Genomic DNA, 17266 nt, shown 5'->3' with positions numbered 1-17266 from the left:
GAAAGAGATTTTGTTTTAAAGTTGTTTAGAGGGGAATTTGGGAGAGATTAGGCAACTTCCCTCCTCACTTTCCCATTTTGGCACTGAAAGTCATAAAATTGAATCTAAACATAAAAAAAAAAGATATTAATACATATCTTTTAAAAAGTCTTCTAATCCAAAAGAACATTTTATTCTCTAGACTTTGGAGTCATATTAAAAATTAAGGAATGATTTGATTCATATAGTTGATCTATTAGTCTAAGCTAACTAGTTAGCACTATAGAAAGAGCATTAAATGTGTAAACAAAAATAGCCATTCAAATCCTGCCTCAGTTACTTACTACCTTGTGTGTATATGGGTAAGTGATTTATCTTGTTTCAGCCTCAACTCAAAATAATAGCACTTACTGCATAGAGTTTTTGTGAGGAGAAAATAAGATCAAATTTATAAAGTACTTTGTAAATCTTAAAGTACTGTTACCTATTTATTAATATTATTGTTATTAGCCATCATTCCCATTGTTAAACAAATATAGGAAACCTTCAGATTGCGACAGATGGTATTCCAAAAAGTTCATTTACAAATTAGAATGTGTGTTCCCAGAAAGCTCAGTATGATTTAAGACACTAGGCTCTGCCCTGCCCTAGTTTCCTATCTCCATTAGCCCTGTAAAAGTTCTCTGAGCTGTTTCCTGTCCTACCCAGTTCCCTCCTTCTGTACCCTAGAAATGTTTGGTTCCTTGGCATTCAGCCTAGCTAGTTGAGTGATTAGGTGGTTACCTAATTAGTAAACCTAAAAAAATTATCCCCTTTATGCAAAACTCCCCCCCTCCACCTTTGCTTCTGCTGCTATTGTTAAACTATCCTATTAATTCAGACAAGAGACAACAATCTTTACCAAAATTCACATACCATGAATTCTCTCTACCAATTCATTGGGGGTCACTGAGTCACTTTGATGTCATTGCTAAAGAGAGAGCAATTGATAAATCAGTGATGGGATTAGTTTTACATTTCCTGGAAATAATCCTGGAAAGCTGTATAGTGATAAACTATTCTGCTAAAAGCCTGGCAAAGGCTTTTAATAAGAAACTTTCATGAACTAGCTTTTTAGTTCCTGGATCCTCCATACACATACATGGGAAATGATGGTGAATCACTAAATGACCCCAGAGGTAGGAAAATTGGAATGGCAAATCTGTCCTCCTCATCCCTGCTTCTTAGAATCTTCATCTTCCTTCAAAGCTCAACTCATGAAATTCATCCTTTTGGGAAACCCTCCCATGCACAATGCCTCTTTAAATTACCATGTACTTCTCTATCAGTCAACTAGCATGTATTAGGTGTTGCTATGTGCAAGGAATCAGGAAGACTCATCTTTATGAGTTCAAATCCTTCCTCAGTTAAAATCCTTCCTCAGGTACTTACTGGCTATGTGACTCTGGGCAAGTTACTTAACCCAGTTGGGCTCAGTTTCCTCATCTATAAACCATTCTAGCATCTTTGCCAAGAAAACCTCAAATGGGGTCATGAAGACATGACTGAAAAACATCATTCCACACATTGTGTCAAGAAAGGCAAAAAATAGCTCATAATCTCAATGAATTCATAGTCTGATGGGGGAGAAAGCCTACTAAACAACTATGTACAATACTATACACAGGATAGGGGCAGTTAGGTAACACAATGAATAGAGCACCAGATCTGGAACTGAGAAAACTGGGTTCGAAATTAGCCTCAGATACTTCCTAACTGTGTGACCATGTACAAGTCACTAAACCCTAATCGCCTATCCCTTACTACTTTTCTGCTTTGGAATCAATTCTTAGTATCTCAGGCAGAAGGTAAGGGCTTAAAACAAAACAAAATTAAACAATATATACAAAATAAAAAGTCTCAGAGGGAAGACTTCTTACAGAAGCTAAGATTAGCTGAGACTTGAAGAAGGAATCCAGGGAAGCCAAGAGGGAGATATTAGGAGCCAGAGCATTACAGTGAAAAGACTCGATATATAGACTATGAAGTCAGCAACATCTCATTGACTCTGTTTGCTTAGTAAGGGTTTATTGAATAAATGAATCTAACCCATCAAACACTCCTCTTTGGAATGAACAAGAAGAAAGCAAGAAATCTCATATAGTCATATAGAGATACATTAATTTAAAAAAAAAAACTGTTGAACAGAAATCGCAGCTGTGCATCTTGGTTCTGTCTTCAGGGATATATCCAAAGGTACTCTTTTATTTTCACTCTTTCCCAACTTATTTTAGTTTAAGGAAATGGACCTGACCTCTGCACAACTACTTTAAGTGCTCAACTATATGAGAAATAAAGTGATCTTAATTCATCTGTAAGTCAGAGTAAGTAGGTAGTAAGTTTCCACCCAAATTGCAGAGGTTGGAATGAGTTGTTCACTTTATCTTGAGGGAGATCTAGCCTCAGTGGGCAGGCACCCCCTCTGCCCCCCTAAGAGAAAAAGAAGTTGGAAATGAGGGAGATCAAAATTGAAAGTTGCCCTGAGAAATTCAGCCAGGAAAAATGCCAAGGCCCCATAGACAGATAAGCTCTGGGCTTGTGCTGGGGCCTGTCCAAGGTCCCTGATAAGCTTCAGCACTGAGACCCCAGGTGCAAAAAGCAACTTTCCAACAAAGGTTATTCATGAAAAATTATTTAAACCCCAGCCTGTCAGAAGCAACTTGGAACTCTGACGGCAGAGGTTCCCACTGATGCGCGTATCAGTCTTTTTTTCAATAAAGGGCCTACTCCATGTCTGATTACATTGCCCGAGATCCTTCCTTGGTGGGGGGGTGAATTCCCGGACCTTAACATACTCACAAGTTGAAAATGCCCACACTGCTTTCATCCCACTTATCCTTTGTACCTGGGCACCCTTTTCTCTCTCAATCTTCTTTTGCTTTTAAAATCCTGACTTTTCATTTTCAAGCTCCTTGTCCCCACTCCTCAATGTTTTGTCTCACTTCCACACTCTCACTTTTTCTCCCGCTGAAATTGCTTCTATTTTCTGTTTACTAATTCAAACCCTCCATTCTTCAGTTATAGTCTTTTTTCTCTACTTGCAGAGTGGAGACTTGTTTGCTTCCCTTGATGTGGTTTGATTTCCTTTTTACCAAGTTCCCATAATAATGTCCCTTGTAATTCTCTATTTTTAGTTCTTAAGTATTTGTTTCATAATCTTTCCCACTCAAAACTCTGCTCTTGTCCTTCCTTACTATAGTCTTGGCCCTATCTCATTCCTTAAATTTCCAGTTAATATCTCCAAACAGGTAACATCCATATTTTTTCAGATCTCAAACACTCATTTTGATTCACCCCTTCTTTTCTGAGACTTTATTTTTTACATCACCTGTCTATTATACTGACATTGGATGGAGATTTTTCTACATTCATTTTTACACTATTACATATTGTAAAAACAAATGTTTAATAATGATATCAGCAGATATTCCTTTTACAAAATGAACCACTACTACTGTGTTCTGATCTCTGCAATAATTCTACATTATTATTTATTAGCCTTTACTTTATCTGCCCAATGTAGTGATAGAAAAAGGATTTAAAAGACACTGATTTAAAAGTCTTTTTCATGTTCAATATTCTTTTGCTACAAATATGAGAATGATTATAGCTTTCTGAAACTGAATCAGATATCTGACTATCTCATTATTGGAAATAATCTTATTGTTTTTACTTCATCATTCATTACAAAGAAATGCCTTGCAGACTGAATTTAGACTTTAGTGGCCTTCAGAAAATAATTACCCCTCTTTTGGCCAGCATCCCAGGAGTGTTGGGATACCTGGATGACATGATTACAAATGGTTCCCCTACAGCTGTTCTTCCATTAGTCTCACCATGCATTACTTTTCTAGCACTGATTCAGACCAATGCATCCATTAGCTTTAATTTAGATCACCTAAGAAACCATCAAAGTCACACATTAATAGAACAGTACTTTTAAGCCCTCTGCTCAGTAAAATATAGATAGTCTGTGGGTAGAGCTGATCTCTGCTTGTTAAAGAGAATAACAAAGGCTACTTTTAACTTCAAACTTGTTACTGAGCCAGTGGCACGAATAGTATTTTCGTTCATTATTCCTGAATTTCCTGTCCAATTAAATGTTTCTTCTATCACTAGTAGATAGAACTTTTAACTTGGTGCATAAACAAAAGTCTGTGTCAACATATTAAAATTTTTTTATAAATAGGTGGATGAATCATTTTTTCATTGAACCTACTCTTTCAACTTGCCAACACTTGGGAGGAATTGAGGATTGATGGAATAGGAAAGACAATGAGTGCTGAATCAGAGGTCTTGGGTTTTCATTCCAGATCTAGGTTCCCTGACCATGACCTTGGGCAAACAATTCTCTGAGTCTCAGCTTCCTTGTCTTTAAAATGAGGAGGTTGATGATGATCTCTTCTCTAGGAATCTTTTTTGATATAGCTTCCTGTAATTAAAGCTGGCAGCTAGCTTTGAAGGAAGATACAAAGTTACCTGAAGGCTTGCAATATGGAAATTGGAGGAGGGGGCTTTTGATGATAGCTTTTGATGGCAAATGAGCCAGTAATAGCATGGAGAGTCATTTGTTTTTGAGAAAATGCCAGCCAGCAGAAGTTTTTATTTTTAAAAGGGGTTATGTTATTTATCCTCAGTGGCTCAGTGGATAGAATGCCATGCCTGGAGTCAGAAAGAATCATCTTGCCAAATTCAAATCCAGCCTTAGACACTAGTTTTGTTACCCCAACCAGTCACTTAACTCTGTTTGCCACAGTTTCATCATCTGTAAAACGAGTCAGAGAAGGAAATGGCAAACCATTTCAGTGTCTTTGCCAAGAAAAGCCCAAATGGGGTCATGACGAGTTGGACATGACTGAATAACAACAATAACCTTCCTATCCAATGGCAGCCTAAGGGAATAGATCTAGCAATTAGGGATTGATTGCACAATTGGAAGTAGTGTAACCTGAGTCTAGAATTTACAGGGTAGCATTTTGAAACTCCATTACACTATGCTAACTTTGATGAATGCTTCTTTGCCTACCAACCATACAGAGACCAGCTCTCTTCAGATGGGTCTGCTTTCCTTTTGACTCCACAGCCATAGCTCAGTGCCTGTGAGTAGATACCCTCTATCTTTAGTAATGGTGCTAGAGTTGTCTTTAATGTAGAGGGTAGCCAGTAGATGGACACCTACTGGAAATGATAGAGATCTCACCTCCTTGCTCCTTCTGACCTCTCTCCTAGAAATGATACTTGAAAGATGTATTCTAGGAAAGATAGGACTGAAAGAAGGTGAAAATGACTAGAATGGAAATAGTTATCTTGAAGATAGAACCCATATTGAAATTTCCCTGGAAAGTGGAAATTCAATGAAAGCCTAGTTAGTATTCAAGAAAAGGAAGGTTTACCTAATTTATCAAAAGACCCAATTTATGAATTATTTTTAAAGGAAAGCAATTTTATTACTTTAGGTTTCCATTTAATATACCTGAGCTATCTGGACCACACAGACAACACTCTTTAGACATACGTGGTGTGTGACAAAAGGTGATAGATATAGAGTCTAGCTTTGGCTTAAAAAACTTCAGAGATTGGTAGGGGAATGGATTTAGTGAACTGGGTGTTACTTGGACTGAGGAGATTGAGAAGGAGCAGACACAATAGGAAGATAGAAAGCAGAAGTATCCTGGCATTAGCCCAGGATCTCCTTTTCTCAAATTTTATCAGGTTGCATAGAGAGGATTCTCTTGGAATTTGTAGGTTGATTGTCCTAACACCTCCAGGCTTTATAGCACAAGAACAAATGAAGATGATAGCTCTGAGATTGTAAAAGGGGTCAGTGACACAAAAACTTTAAAAACCTCTGATATAGATTATGGTCCTAAGATAATAATAGAATCCCAGAAATTAGAGATGGAAAAGAATTTAGCCTACATCTAATCTAAACAAAAAGAAATATTCAATATAACATACCCAACAAAAGGCCATTCAGTCTCTATTTAAAAATTAGGCAGCATAGTGAGTAGAGTCCTGAGCCTGAACTCAGGAATACACCTTTACCTGAGTTCAAATCAAGCCTCAGACACTTACTAGCTGTGTGTCCCTGGGCAAGTCACTTCACTGTTTGCCTCAGTTTCTCATCTATAAATGGTAAAGCACTATGGTATCTTTTCCAAGAAGACTAAAATGGGGTCACAAAGAACCAGCTATATGTGAAAAAAACAATTGAAACAAGGGAGAAAATCCACCATCTCCTGTGGCAGCCCATTGCATTATTGAACAAATGAAGATAATAGCTGTGAGACTGAATTAATTTCTACTAACTGTACTTGGGTAAACTGAGTCAAATAAGCTGACTCCTTTCTAGATCCTATTTCTAAAGGAGAATACCTGGGGAGGGACAGGGTTAGGGTTCCAAGCAAATTTTCCATGGCATATGTTCACTGTTATTTTTCCTGTGCTAATGTTCCACTGTTGTTTTTATATAAGCTTTCAGTTTAGTATTTATGAATTACAAGTAACAAGCAAGTGTCTTAGAATTATCTGTATGATAGCTTTAGTTTTTGCTTAGACCATTCAAGTAACATAGTCAAGGGAGCTCAGAACACAGAACGGAAAATGGTACTGATAAAGACTTAAATGTAGCCATTCACCCATCCATCAACCTTGTGACCAAGCCAGAGGCCCCATAACATTCTGTACCAGTCTTCACTGATAAGCTGTAATAGAAACCCTGGACCAGAGCCTAACAACATATCTGGCCCTGGCTGCAAGATACCCATCACTTTTGCATCAAAGCAAACACTGCCAGATAACTAAGGTCAGAGGTTGCTAAACAAATGTTTGTGGAGTGATCTAAGCAAAGTATTTCTCTAATTTTGTTAACAGAAGTCTGTATCCTATAAGCTAACTGACTTTCTGGTACATATTGTTTTGTTAAATGTTGATAGCCTTAGCTCACTGTCCTAATTCGGCCACAGAGAATGTAGAGTCCAATAATTTGTACAGTGCCTACACGTTAAATTTGTGGATGATTAGTCTACCTTTAATAATATTATCACTTCAGAAAGGGAATAGTGGTACTCTAAGGTATCTCAGCTATAATTAGAGTCGATTTTCCAGTAGCTTATTGGATGGAAATGATGGGGAAAATAATAAACTATAGCTTTATAAACTGTGTGTCATCTTTATTTTTTATTCCTCTTTGTTGATAGGCATTCTAAGTTCTCTTCCCCATTTTTGTCTCCCAATATTCTTTTTTTTAAAGATAAGGTCAGCAAAAAAAAAAAAGGGTATTTTGGTGCTTCTTTGAACACTCATGATAAATTTAGTTCTTTGTCATTGATCTTCTGCATTTCATTATCCAAAATACTGGAGATAATATCTTTGCATTTTATCAACAATGTTGTTATTACATGTTAGAAGAGAATTTTTTTAAGAAAAGGTGTTATCTCTCTATTTTGCCCTATTGCCATTACTGATCATAGAAGCTTCTTCATAGAAGATCCTTTCAGTTTGCAGTCTGAGCTGATCCACAACCTAATGGCTCTCCCATTCCCAGGATTCACCAGGATACCAGACTTACTGTGGACACTCAGTAAGTTCAAGTCACTATAACTCTGAAGCCCTAATCCATCAGCCTTAATAGCAGGAATTAAAAGTGTGGGTCAGGACACCAAGTCAGATGATACTATCTAATGCGTCCTTTCTACTCTGGAGGAACCAAGCAAGGGATTTTACTATAGCTCTATTTGCTTTCTAGTTCAGAAAATGACATAAAACCAGTTTACTATTCTCCCACTACCACAAAAAAATCATAAAAGAGTCTTTGTTTTCATTGCCTACATGTATGTTAACAAAGATAAGTTAGGCGTGTGTGATAAATATATTTTCATAGACATAAAACAGGGATGTTCTAGAACCAGCTTGACCCAGCTTATGGGAGAAGAGTCTACTGTTATATTTTCATTGTGAGCATTTACACCTCAGAAATAGACAAATGCTACGAATTAAGGTTTGATTTACTGCTTATTGGGAAGGAGCTTGTGATTTTGTTAATATGGGATATTCTTGCAGTTGGATCTTGATAACTCCCCCGTTGAAATTGATCAATAGCATACATATGGATATGGAGATATATATATGTATATATGAACAAAACATACACATATTACATGTATGTGTATATACCTGTATATATATACACATATTAAATAGATTTGATTATTCAATAGTTCTATCTGGTTTCAACTTCACAGAACAAGATTCCCCTGTTTGGCACTCATTGGTTCCTTCCCACCCTTTCAGTTTCCTTTCATGTGTTATCTTACCCCATTAAATTCTAAGCTCTTTGAGGATAGGGACTGTCTTTCTTTTTATTCATTGTTTCCCTGGCATTTAACACAGTGTCTGACTTAAGCAAATAGTGGGCACTTAAATTGAATTTGTAAGAAGCATTGTGGAGATAGAATTTATAAGATGATTAGCTTAAGGAGAAAGAAAGGGGGAAAGTTAATTATGATTTTGAAGTTGAAAACATGGGTAACTGGATGGATGGAAATACTCTCAAAAATAAGAATGTTAGAAATAGAGTTTGGAGGATAGAAAATAATGGGTTCTACTTGGACATGCTGAGTTTTAGATATCTACAGGATCTCCATCTTGAAATGTCATAATTGGCCATTGGTGACATAGGACTGGAGGTTAGGAGACTAGATCTGGATATATACATCTGAGAGTCATCTGCATAGAAACCAATAAGTTCATGAAAAGAGAGTATAGAATCACAGAAAGAAAGAGGCAAGACAGAACCCTGAAGGGGATAGCCATGCATAAAATGATAATCAAGTTGTTGGATACTATAATAGAGAGTGAGAGAGAAGGAGGCCAAGAAGGAACAACTGGATAATAGAAGGAGAACCTAGATAAGCCTTAGGGAGTTGTCTGAGGTATATAGAAGCCAAAGATAAATGATGGAGACAGAATTGGCAGGAGTTTCTTAAAGCATAAACGAAATATAACACATTATTGCTAAAATCCATCTACATTTCTCTCTAAACCTTCTTCTGTTCTTCATGTGCACTTTATGTACTTCTCTGAACTATCTTTTTTTCTTCTTTTTTTGTTTTGCCCTAACCCTTGTATTCCATCATAATTACTCCCTCTCCTCCTCAATGAGAAGGAGCCTCTCAGGTCCATCACCTCTCTTGTAAGAGGTGGGAAGCATGCTTCATGCCCAGTCCTCAGGAAATATGCTTGATCATTGCATTGATCAGAATTCTCAATAAATCTTTCCAAGTTGTTCAACTTGATAATATTGAAGTAATTATATACATTTTTCTTCTGGTTCTACTGTCTTCACCTCTGTACCAGTTCATTGAACTCTTTCCAGGTTTCTCTAGGTAGAGCTTTTTCATAATTTCTTGCAGTACAATCATATTTGATTACATTGTTATACCTTAATTTATTCAACTACTCTCCAGTTGATGGATACCTCTCTTAGTTCCCAGTTCTTTGATAAATACAAAAAAGTATTGCTATGAATATAGGCATTTATATATATATATGCATATGGCACTTATGTTATTTTCCTCTATTATCTCTTTAGGGTATATAACTAATAATATATGCACAATTTAGCGACTTTGGGGGTAGAATTCTAAATTGCTTTCCAGAACTGCTCCACATCAATCATAGTTCCACCAGCAGTTCACTAGTGTCCTGTCTTCTCACAATCTCTTCCAATAATTGTCATTTTCCATTTTTGTCCTCATTGCCAAGCTGACTGAGTATGGGATGGAGCCTCATAGATTTAATTTGCTTTTCTATTTTTAAGGATTTGGAGCATTTTTAATGTAGATATTGATATCTTGCTTTTCTTCTTTGGAGAAATGCCTGTTCATGTCTTTTGACTATATGTCTTTCAGGGACAGAGACCAAATCTCTGTCCATATATAAAGACCATATATAAAAATGATGTGGTTCAGGAAGGACTAGCACCTCTGGTATGAGGACTTGCTAAGCCCTTTTCAGAGCTGCTCATCCACCTTTGGTGTCCACCTGTTAGCCAGCTCTCACCTATGGCTCCAAGGAGCTGTAACATGTCCAGCAGCCATGTCCCAATAAATCTGTCTTTGGAAAATGGGTTAAATCAGATTGAGGGTAACTGACAGGCCTTATATCTGCTGTTAGGGAGATATCCACCCCAAGCATGTGAAGTCTCCCCTGGCAGGATGGATGAATGAGAGAAATTTGTTCCAACAGCCACGAAGGAAGCTGAAGCCAAGCTTGGCCAGATATGCAAGATGCCAAGGTCATCCACTACATCCTGGCCCATTGCCAGTCATCTTGACTTTTGTTCTGCCACTCAACTCCAATGACTCGGATATAGGGTGAGACTTTCTCCAATTCATGTTCAAGTCAAAACATAAATCCATGATCCCTCTGGTCTTCTTCAGAAATGAAGGATGAACAAGAACTAGTGATGTGAATAAAGTGGAAAACATGAAACACATTGTGAACCACCTTAACAAACAAACAAAATTGGCTCAGTTCAACTCATACTGTTCTTTGGAGTCAGTATGAAGTGCAACTGGTGGCACTGTGGATAGAATGCCAAGCCTGTAGAGGGGAGGACCAGGGTTCAAATCCAGCTTCAGATGCTTCCTAGCTCTGTTATGCTAGGCAAATTGCTTAACCCTGGTTGCCTAGCCTTTGCCCTTATGTGTTAGAATTGATAGTAAGAGAAAATGGTAAGGGATTAGAAAAAACAAAAACAAAACAAAAGGTAGTATGGTAAAATGATAGATCACATTACGTGGAGTTAGCAAAACCTGAATTCAAGTCCTCCTTAAAACATTAATTAGATGTGTGAACTTGGACAAATCACTCAACTTCCCTGTGCCTCAGTATCCTCATCTCTAAAATTGAGGAGGTAAAACTTGATAGTCTCTTAGGTCCGTGCCCTTTCACAATGACTCCAGTGGACTTTTCTAGAATTATTTCACATTATTCCCCTTTATACATTCCAGCCAAACTGGCTTCCTTCTTGTTCTCAATAACTTTTTATCTATCATCACTGTGCCTTTGCAGAACCTATTCCTCAAACCTGAATTCACTCCTTTATTTTTGCCTCCTAGAATCCTTAATTTCCTTCAGCATTCATTCAAATGCCACATACAACTCCAAACCTTTCCTAATGTCCCTCCTACTGATTGTGAGTTACCTCCCCTTTCCCAAATTATCTTGCATTTACTTAAATGTTTATGTATTCTATTTTCTTCTTTGAAAGCAAGAGATTTGGGGAGCGGGGGTGTTATGTCTTGGTATCCCCCATTCCATAGCACAAAGCATAATAGTAGGCAGTTAGCAAAATCTTGCTAAATTTGTTGACCTAGCAGGTATTACAATCCCATGAAAAGAGACATTCCTATGAAGACCACAACTATGTTTTAATACTTGTCATTGATTTTGAAGATGTGGCAGCTGCAGTCTGAACCGATAATAATCAGACCCTGGTTAGAAGCTAGCCCAAAGACAAGAAGTGAGAATTGGGTAGAAGGTAGAGGAGCACCCCTGAAAATAAAGATGAAGAGGATGCATATAAATACATACAAAGTAGCTAAGACAAGACGGGTACAAAAGGAGGCCATTAGCTTTTGGGGGTTCAGGAAGGGCTTTGAGTAAAAGGCAACATTTCAGTTGTGTTTTGAAAGGAGGGATTTTATGGCATAGAAGTAAGGAAGGCATGTGTTCTAGGAATCAGGAATAACCTGTGCAATAACCAGGCCAGGAGTGAGAGTCCTATGTGGAAAGAACAGAGAAAAGGTTAGTTTAGCTGGAACATAGAGTATGGGATGGGGAGTAATATACATTGACGGGAATAAATTGGGGCCAGATTGTAAAAAGGCTTTAAAAGCTAAAATTAGGAATTTATATTTTATTCTAGAGGTAATAGGAGTTACTGAAATTTGAAGAATAGGGGAATGGCATGATTGGATTTGTACTTCAACAAGGTCACTTTGACTATGGAGGCTGTTGCCACAATCTAGGTGAGAGGCAATAACACACTAAACTAATTGGTGGTAATAACACCAATTACATCACAGGTCAATTAAAAATCAAATTCTTACTAACTATGCACTAAAGCTGTGTTGTTTCTAAATTCCAGAAGGACTATAAATACTATAAGTATTCTCTAAATTTGTCACCCTGGGGAAAAGTCCCAGTGAATCCACTCTAATTATAGTTCTCAGAAATGAAGATAATTTCTCCTGATTATTTTTTTTAAGTATTAAAACAGAAATGCAACTTGCCAATTCCCAGAACATTATTTGCAGGCAAAATTTAATGCTGGTATTAACTCCCAAACTTAGGTCAGCTCAAACTTCTTTAATAGCTTTTTTTTTTCTTGAGAAAGGAATGGCATTATTCACAAATTCTCACTTCAACCAATCATGAAAGTCTAAATAGTTTCTGTAGTTTTAGGGGCTCCCCCAGGCTCTCCTCTCAGCTTTTCATGCTTCTCTCACTACACTTACATTGTAGGTCTATAGATATGACTTCAGGACACCTGTCTCAAATTTACATCTTTAACTGTTTCAATTTTCCAAACGTCTATGTGATTTCTCCACTGAGATAGCATCATCTCAAATAAAAGATTTCTAAAATTAAATTCAACATCTTACCTCCTAAATAGACACATTCACTATTGTAGTTTTGCTGGAAAAGTAGTATGGGCTTGGAATCAGAAGGTTTAGATTTAATTTGTGACTAAAACACGTAATGTGTGATGATGGATAAGCATTTAACTAATTTGAGACTTAGTTTCCTCATCTGTAAAATGGGGACAATGATTATTATACTAATTACCTTGGAGGTTTGTGCCAAAAAAATTATTTTTCAAGCAAGATGTTTGTGAAATAGATAAGCAAATATATATGAAATATTATATATGAATACAACACAAATAAGATGTCATTATATAAACTTGAGTTATTATATTGTAATAGCTAATGTGATTTAAAGTAAATACTCTCCATTCAGTTGTTTTAGTTATGTCCAATTCTTTCTAACCATATCTGGAATTTTCTTGGCAAAGATCATAAAGTGGTTTGCTATTTCTTTTTCCAACTCATTTTACAGATGAGGAAATTGAAGCAAACAGAGTTAAGTGACTTGCCCAGGGTCATAAAACTAGTAAATGTCTGAGGCCAGATTTCAGCTTTGGTTTTCCTGACTCCAGGTCTGGAGTTCTATTGGCTGTGGCACCTAGTTGCCCACCCAATAAATGCTTCTGTACTAATAGTATAAGAGACTCAGCATTTCCTTATTCTCAGATAAGGAAAGTAAAGCTCAAAAAATTCAAGTGATTTGTCAATCCAATAGTTGGGGTATATATCCCCTTAACTCATCAACAGGTTTGAGGACCATCGTAAGAGTTATGAGCAGGATCAGAACCTAGGTTTCTCTTAACTGCAAGGTTAATGTTATTTCTATTGTATTAAAATGAAAAGAAAGAAAAACATTTGGACAAGAATGCTATTTGTTTTTATTTGTTTTGTTTTGTTTTGAGACTAGGGTCATTTTTTCCAGGTGCAACTAACTGCATTGGTCCCCTATAACCCAGTCCCAGTGCTTGGTTTCTAACCTGGCATGATTCATTCCTCCTTAGGCATCCTGATAGCTTTCCACTTCAAGAATTCACCATACTGGCACCAGATTTAGTGTGAACATTCCCCCTCAATTCCTGAGCTCATGAAATCCACTAGGCTCAGTCTTTTCCAGTACCAGGTACTCACCAGAACCACTGGCACCAAATATTTTCCAGACTCTTCTGATAAAAATAATTACTAATGTCATAAATAATGCAAAAAATAGACCTTATTAAATGAGATTTCAGGGAAACCAAATTTTGCCAAAAGGCACCATAGAAAATAAAGTAATATCACATATTTTATAGCAAGTTTCTCTGATAATGGCTTCATTTCACAAATATATAGTGAGTATAGAACTGAGTCAAATTTACAAAGATAAGAGCTGTTCTCCAAATGGTGAAATGTTATAAACATGAAACTTTCAGAAGAAGACATCAAAGCTATCCAGGCATATGAAAAAATGTTCCAAATCACTATTGACTAGAAAGTGCAAATTAAAATAACTGAAGTTCCATTACCAATCTATGAGAAATGGCAAATACTGAAGGGGAGAAGGGGGAAAATGGGTAAACCAAATGAACTACTAATAGAGTAATGAACTGGTCCAACTACTCTGGAGAAATAGTTTGGAACTATGCTCAAAGGGCTATAAAACTGTGCATACCCTTTGACCTATGTGAACTGATGCCAAATGCAGTAAAAAACAAACAAACAAACATGAATATTGATGATCAACTGTGAAAGACGTGGCTACTCTGATCATCTCAATGACCCAAGACAATTTCTAGTATCTCACAGTGGAAAATGTGAAAAATACACCTTCAGAAAAAGAACTGATGAATTTTGAGTGTAATTTTTCCACTTTATTTTTCTTGCTTTTAAAAAATATGGCTATTATGGAAATATGTTTTGCATAATTTCACATGTATAATTGAGATCATATTGCTTGCCTTCTTAGTGAGTGGGGGAGGGAGTGGAAATGACAGAGAATTTGTAACTCAAAATCTAAAAAGAAAAGAATATTATAAATAAACAATATACATATTTTTAAAAGAATAATCAGAAAGAGATAGAAATAAATGAGAAGTGAACTAGAACACATTGGGAAATAGTTGGTCTCACTCCCACCTGCCTCCCTCCATTGAAGTTGCATAACCACTTGTGAAATATGTCTGCAAAATACAGGCTACAGGTTACCCAGAAGTCTCTTCTTATTCTGAGATTCTATGATTGATCTTCTTTTCCCCTTAAATCTAGTCTGAGATAGTTGACAATACCTTTGCCACTCATTCTTTGGTTTAATCCAGTTTTTACTTATTTCCTTCCATACTTCAGTCCCTAGGAAGATTTTTCCAATTTCTCTTAGTCATGTGAATTTGAAAATTCATTTTTAAGTCCATTTTGCTAAAACTTAATTAAGCTGAAGGCAGCTAGGTGGCTCAGTGGATTGAGAACTGAGTCTAGAGGCAGGACGTCCTGAGTTCAAAATTGACCTCACATAGTTCCCTGTTGTATAAGCAAGTCCTTGAACCCCCATTGTCTAGCCCTTACCACTCTTCTGACATGGAATCAATACAGAGTATTAATTCCAAGATGAAAGGTGAGGGTTATGAAGAAGAAGAAGAAGAAGAAGAAGAAGAAGAAGAAGAAGAAGAAGAAGAAGAAGAAGAAGAAGAAAGAAGAAGAAGAAGAAGAAAGAAGAAGAAGAAGAAGAAGAAGAAGAAGAAGAAGAAGAAGAAGAAGAAGAAGAAGAAGAAGAAGAAGAAGAAGAAGAAGAAGAAGAAGAAGAAGAAGAAGAAGAAGAAGAAGAAGAAGAAGAAAGAAGAAGAAGAAGAAAGAAGAAGAAGAAGAAGAAGAAATTCAATGCTTCCATGTAAATTGCCTTCTAACAGGGGGAAATAGGCTTCCTTGTCACAGCACAACCAGGATTGGGGTAGGGGAGATAGCCAAGAGGCTCAGTAAATTGAGAGCCAGACCTAGAAAAAGGGAGTCCTGGGTTCAAATCTGAATTCAGATACTCCCTAGTTATGTGACATTAGACAAACCACTTACCCCTGTTTTCTTTTCTGTCAGAACCAATGCACAGTCTTGATTCAAGGTATGTCAAGGTATGTAAGTCAAGATGCAAGGTAAGAGTATAAAAAGAATTTAATCAAGCTAGATTTAATATTTTCCCTTTTCCTTACTCTTAAAAATTAACTCAGGTAGCCTCAAGTCACTTGAGCCACTATTCCATTAGTTATCTCCACCTTTGTCTTTTGATTTGCACTTCCTCCCTGGTGATTTCACCCTGCAACCACATTCTAAAGAAATTTCTTAACCTAAAGGTTCAGCTGATTCAATCTAAATTCCATCCCATGTAAGTTGATCGCATTGAATGCAGACTAAACCCATCATCTAAAAAAGGAACCTCATCTCTCAGTATGCTAAAGGAGAAGAGCTGAGATGACATTTATCTTATACCTCATAAAAACTTCTAGCCAATCAGAAGAAGAAACACCTATTTTACTCTGTCCTATTAATTGCTATAAAAGACCCTAACAGCCCTCACTCATGGTCTTTGGCTCCTGAGAGAAGCTGTTGATCCCCGCCCACCCACCTCCCCTTACTAGTGATTGTAATTTCCTTGTAAACACGTGGGTTATGCTTGGAACTATGTCTCTGTGAATTTCTTAGGTCAATTCACGAATTTACTAAGAACTTCAATTCTTCAAATTCTTTTTCCTTACTAAGTCTGAGAAATTAAGCTGAACCAAGTAGGCTCCTTTAATGGTATTAGATTGGATTCCCTGAAGAGCAATAATTACTAATGACCCTGCTTTATGGAAATTAAGCAAAAAGTCAAAAGTGGATTTAAGTCTTGTTGCCAGGGAACATTTTCTTGTGGTCAACTATTCTATTTGTGTAGAATGTAGTATTAATGAGGCCAAGAAGGAGATTACATTTCTACTTAGACTAGTTGGTTCTTTTGTTCTAGGTCATAAACTATGCCTTTTAAACACTGATTTTCAACCCTGATATTACTCTACACTGGAGTGTTAGCAATTATCCTAATAGTTTCTTGAATTGTATTTTATTTGGATAAAAAATACTTATATACACATATATATATACATTCATATACATATATTAATATGTGTGTATATGTATTTTACTCTAGCATTGTTAAAAGTTAGCACATACAAATTTGGTCTTGGATGTATGGTCTCTAGCTGTGTGACCCTAGGCAAGTCACTTGACCTCAATTGCCTAGCCCTTCACTCTTATGCCTTAGAAGCAATACTTAGTTTTGATTCTAAGATAGAAGGTAAGAATTTTTTTTAAGTTATTATAGAATTGAACATCAAAAACATATCCCAACTCTAGAAACGCTAAGAATCTTGTCTATTTGTCATTAGTGCTTGAAATTAGTTATAGGTGGCAATACTTGGGGTGGTTGGGGCCAGGAGTTGGGAGAAGTGTGGATGGCAAATATGACAACCCTTCTGGGAAAATATTTCCAGGGGCATGCCCTCTTGATAGCAGGCCAGCACTGCCTTCCCCTTAGAAGAATGGCAGGGCATCATTAAGATATGGAGTACCATTTTTAGAGGTTGATACAACTATTA

Source organism: Monodelphis domestica, chromosome 4, assembly GCF_027887165.1.
Source record: "Monodelphis domestica isolate mMonDom1 chromosome 4, mMonDom1.pri, whole genome shotgun sequence".
NCBI lineage: Eukaryota > Metazoa > Chordata > Mammalia > Didelphimorphia > Didelphidae > Monodelphis > Monodelphis domestica.
Note: the sequence above shows the minus strand (reverse complement) of the source record.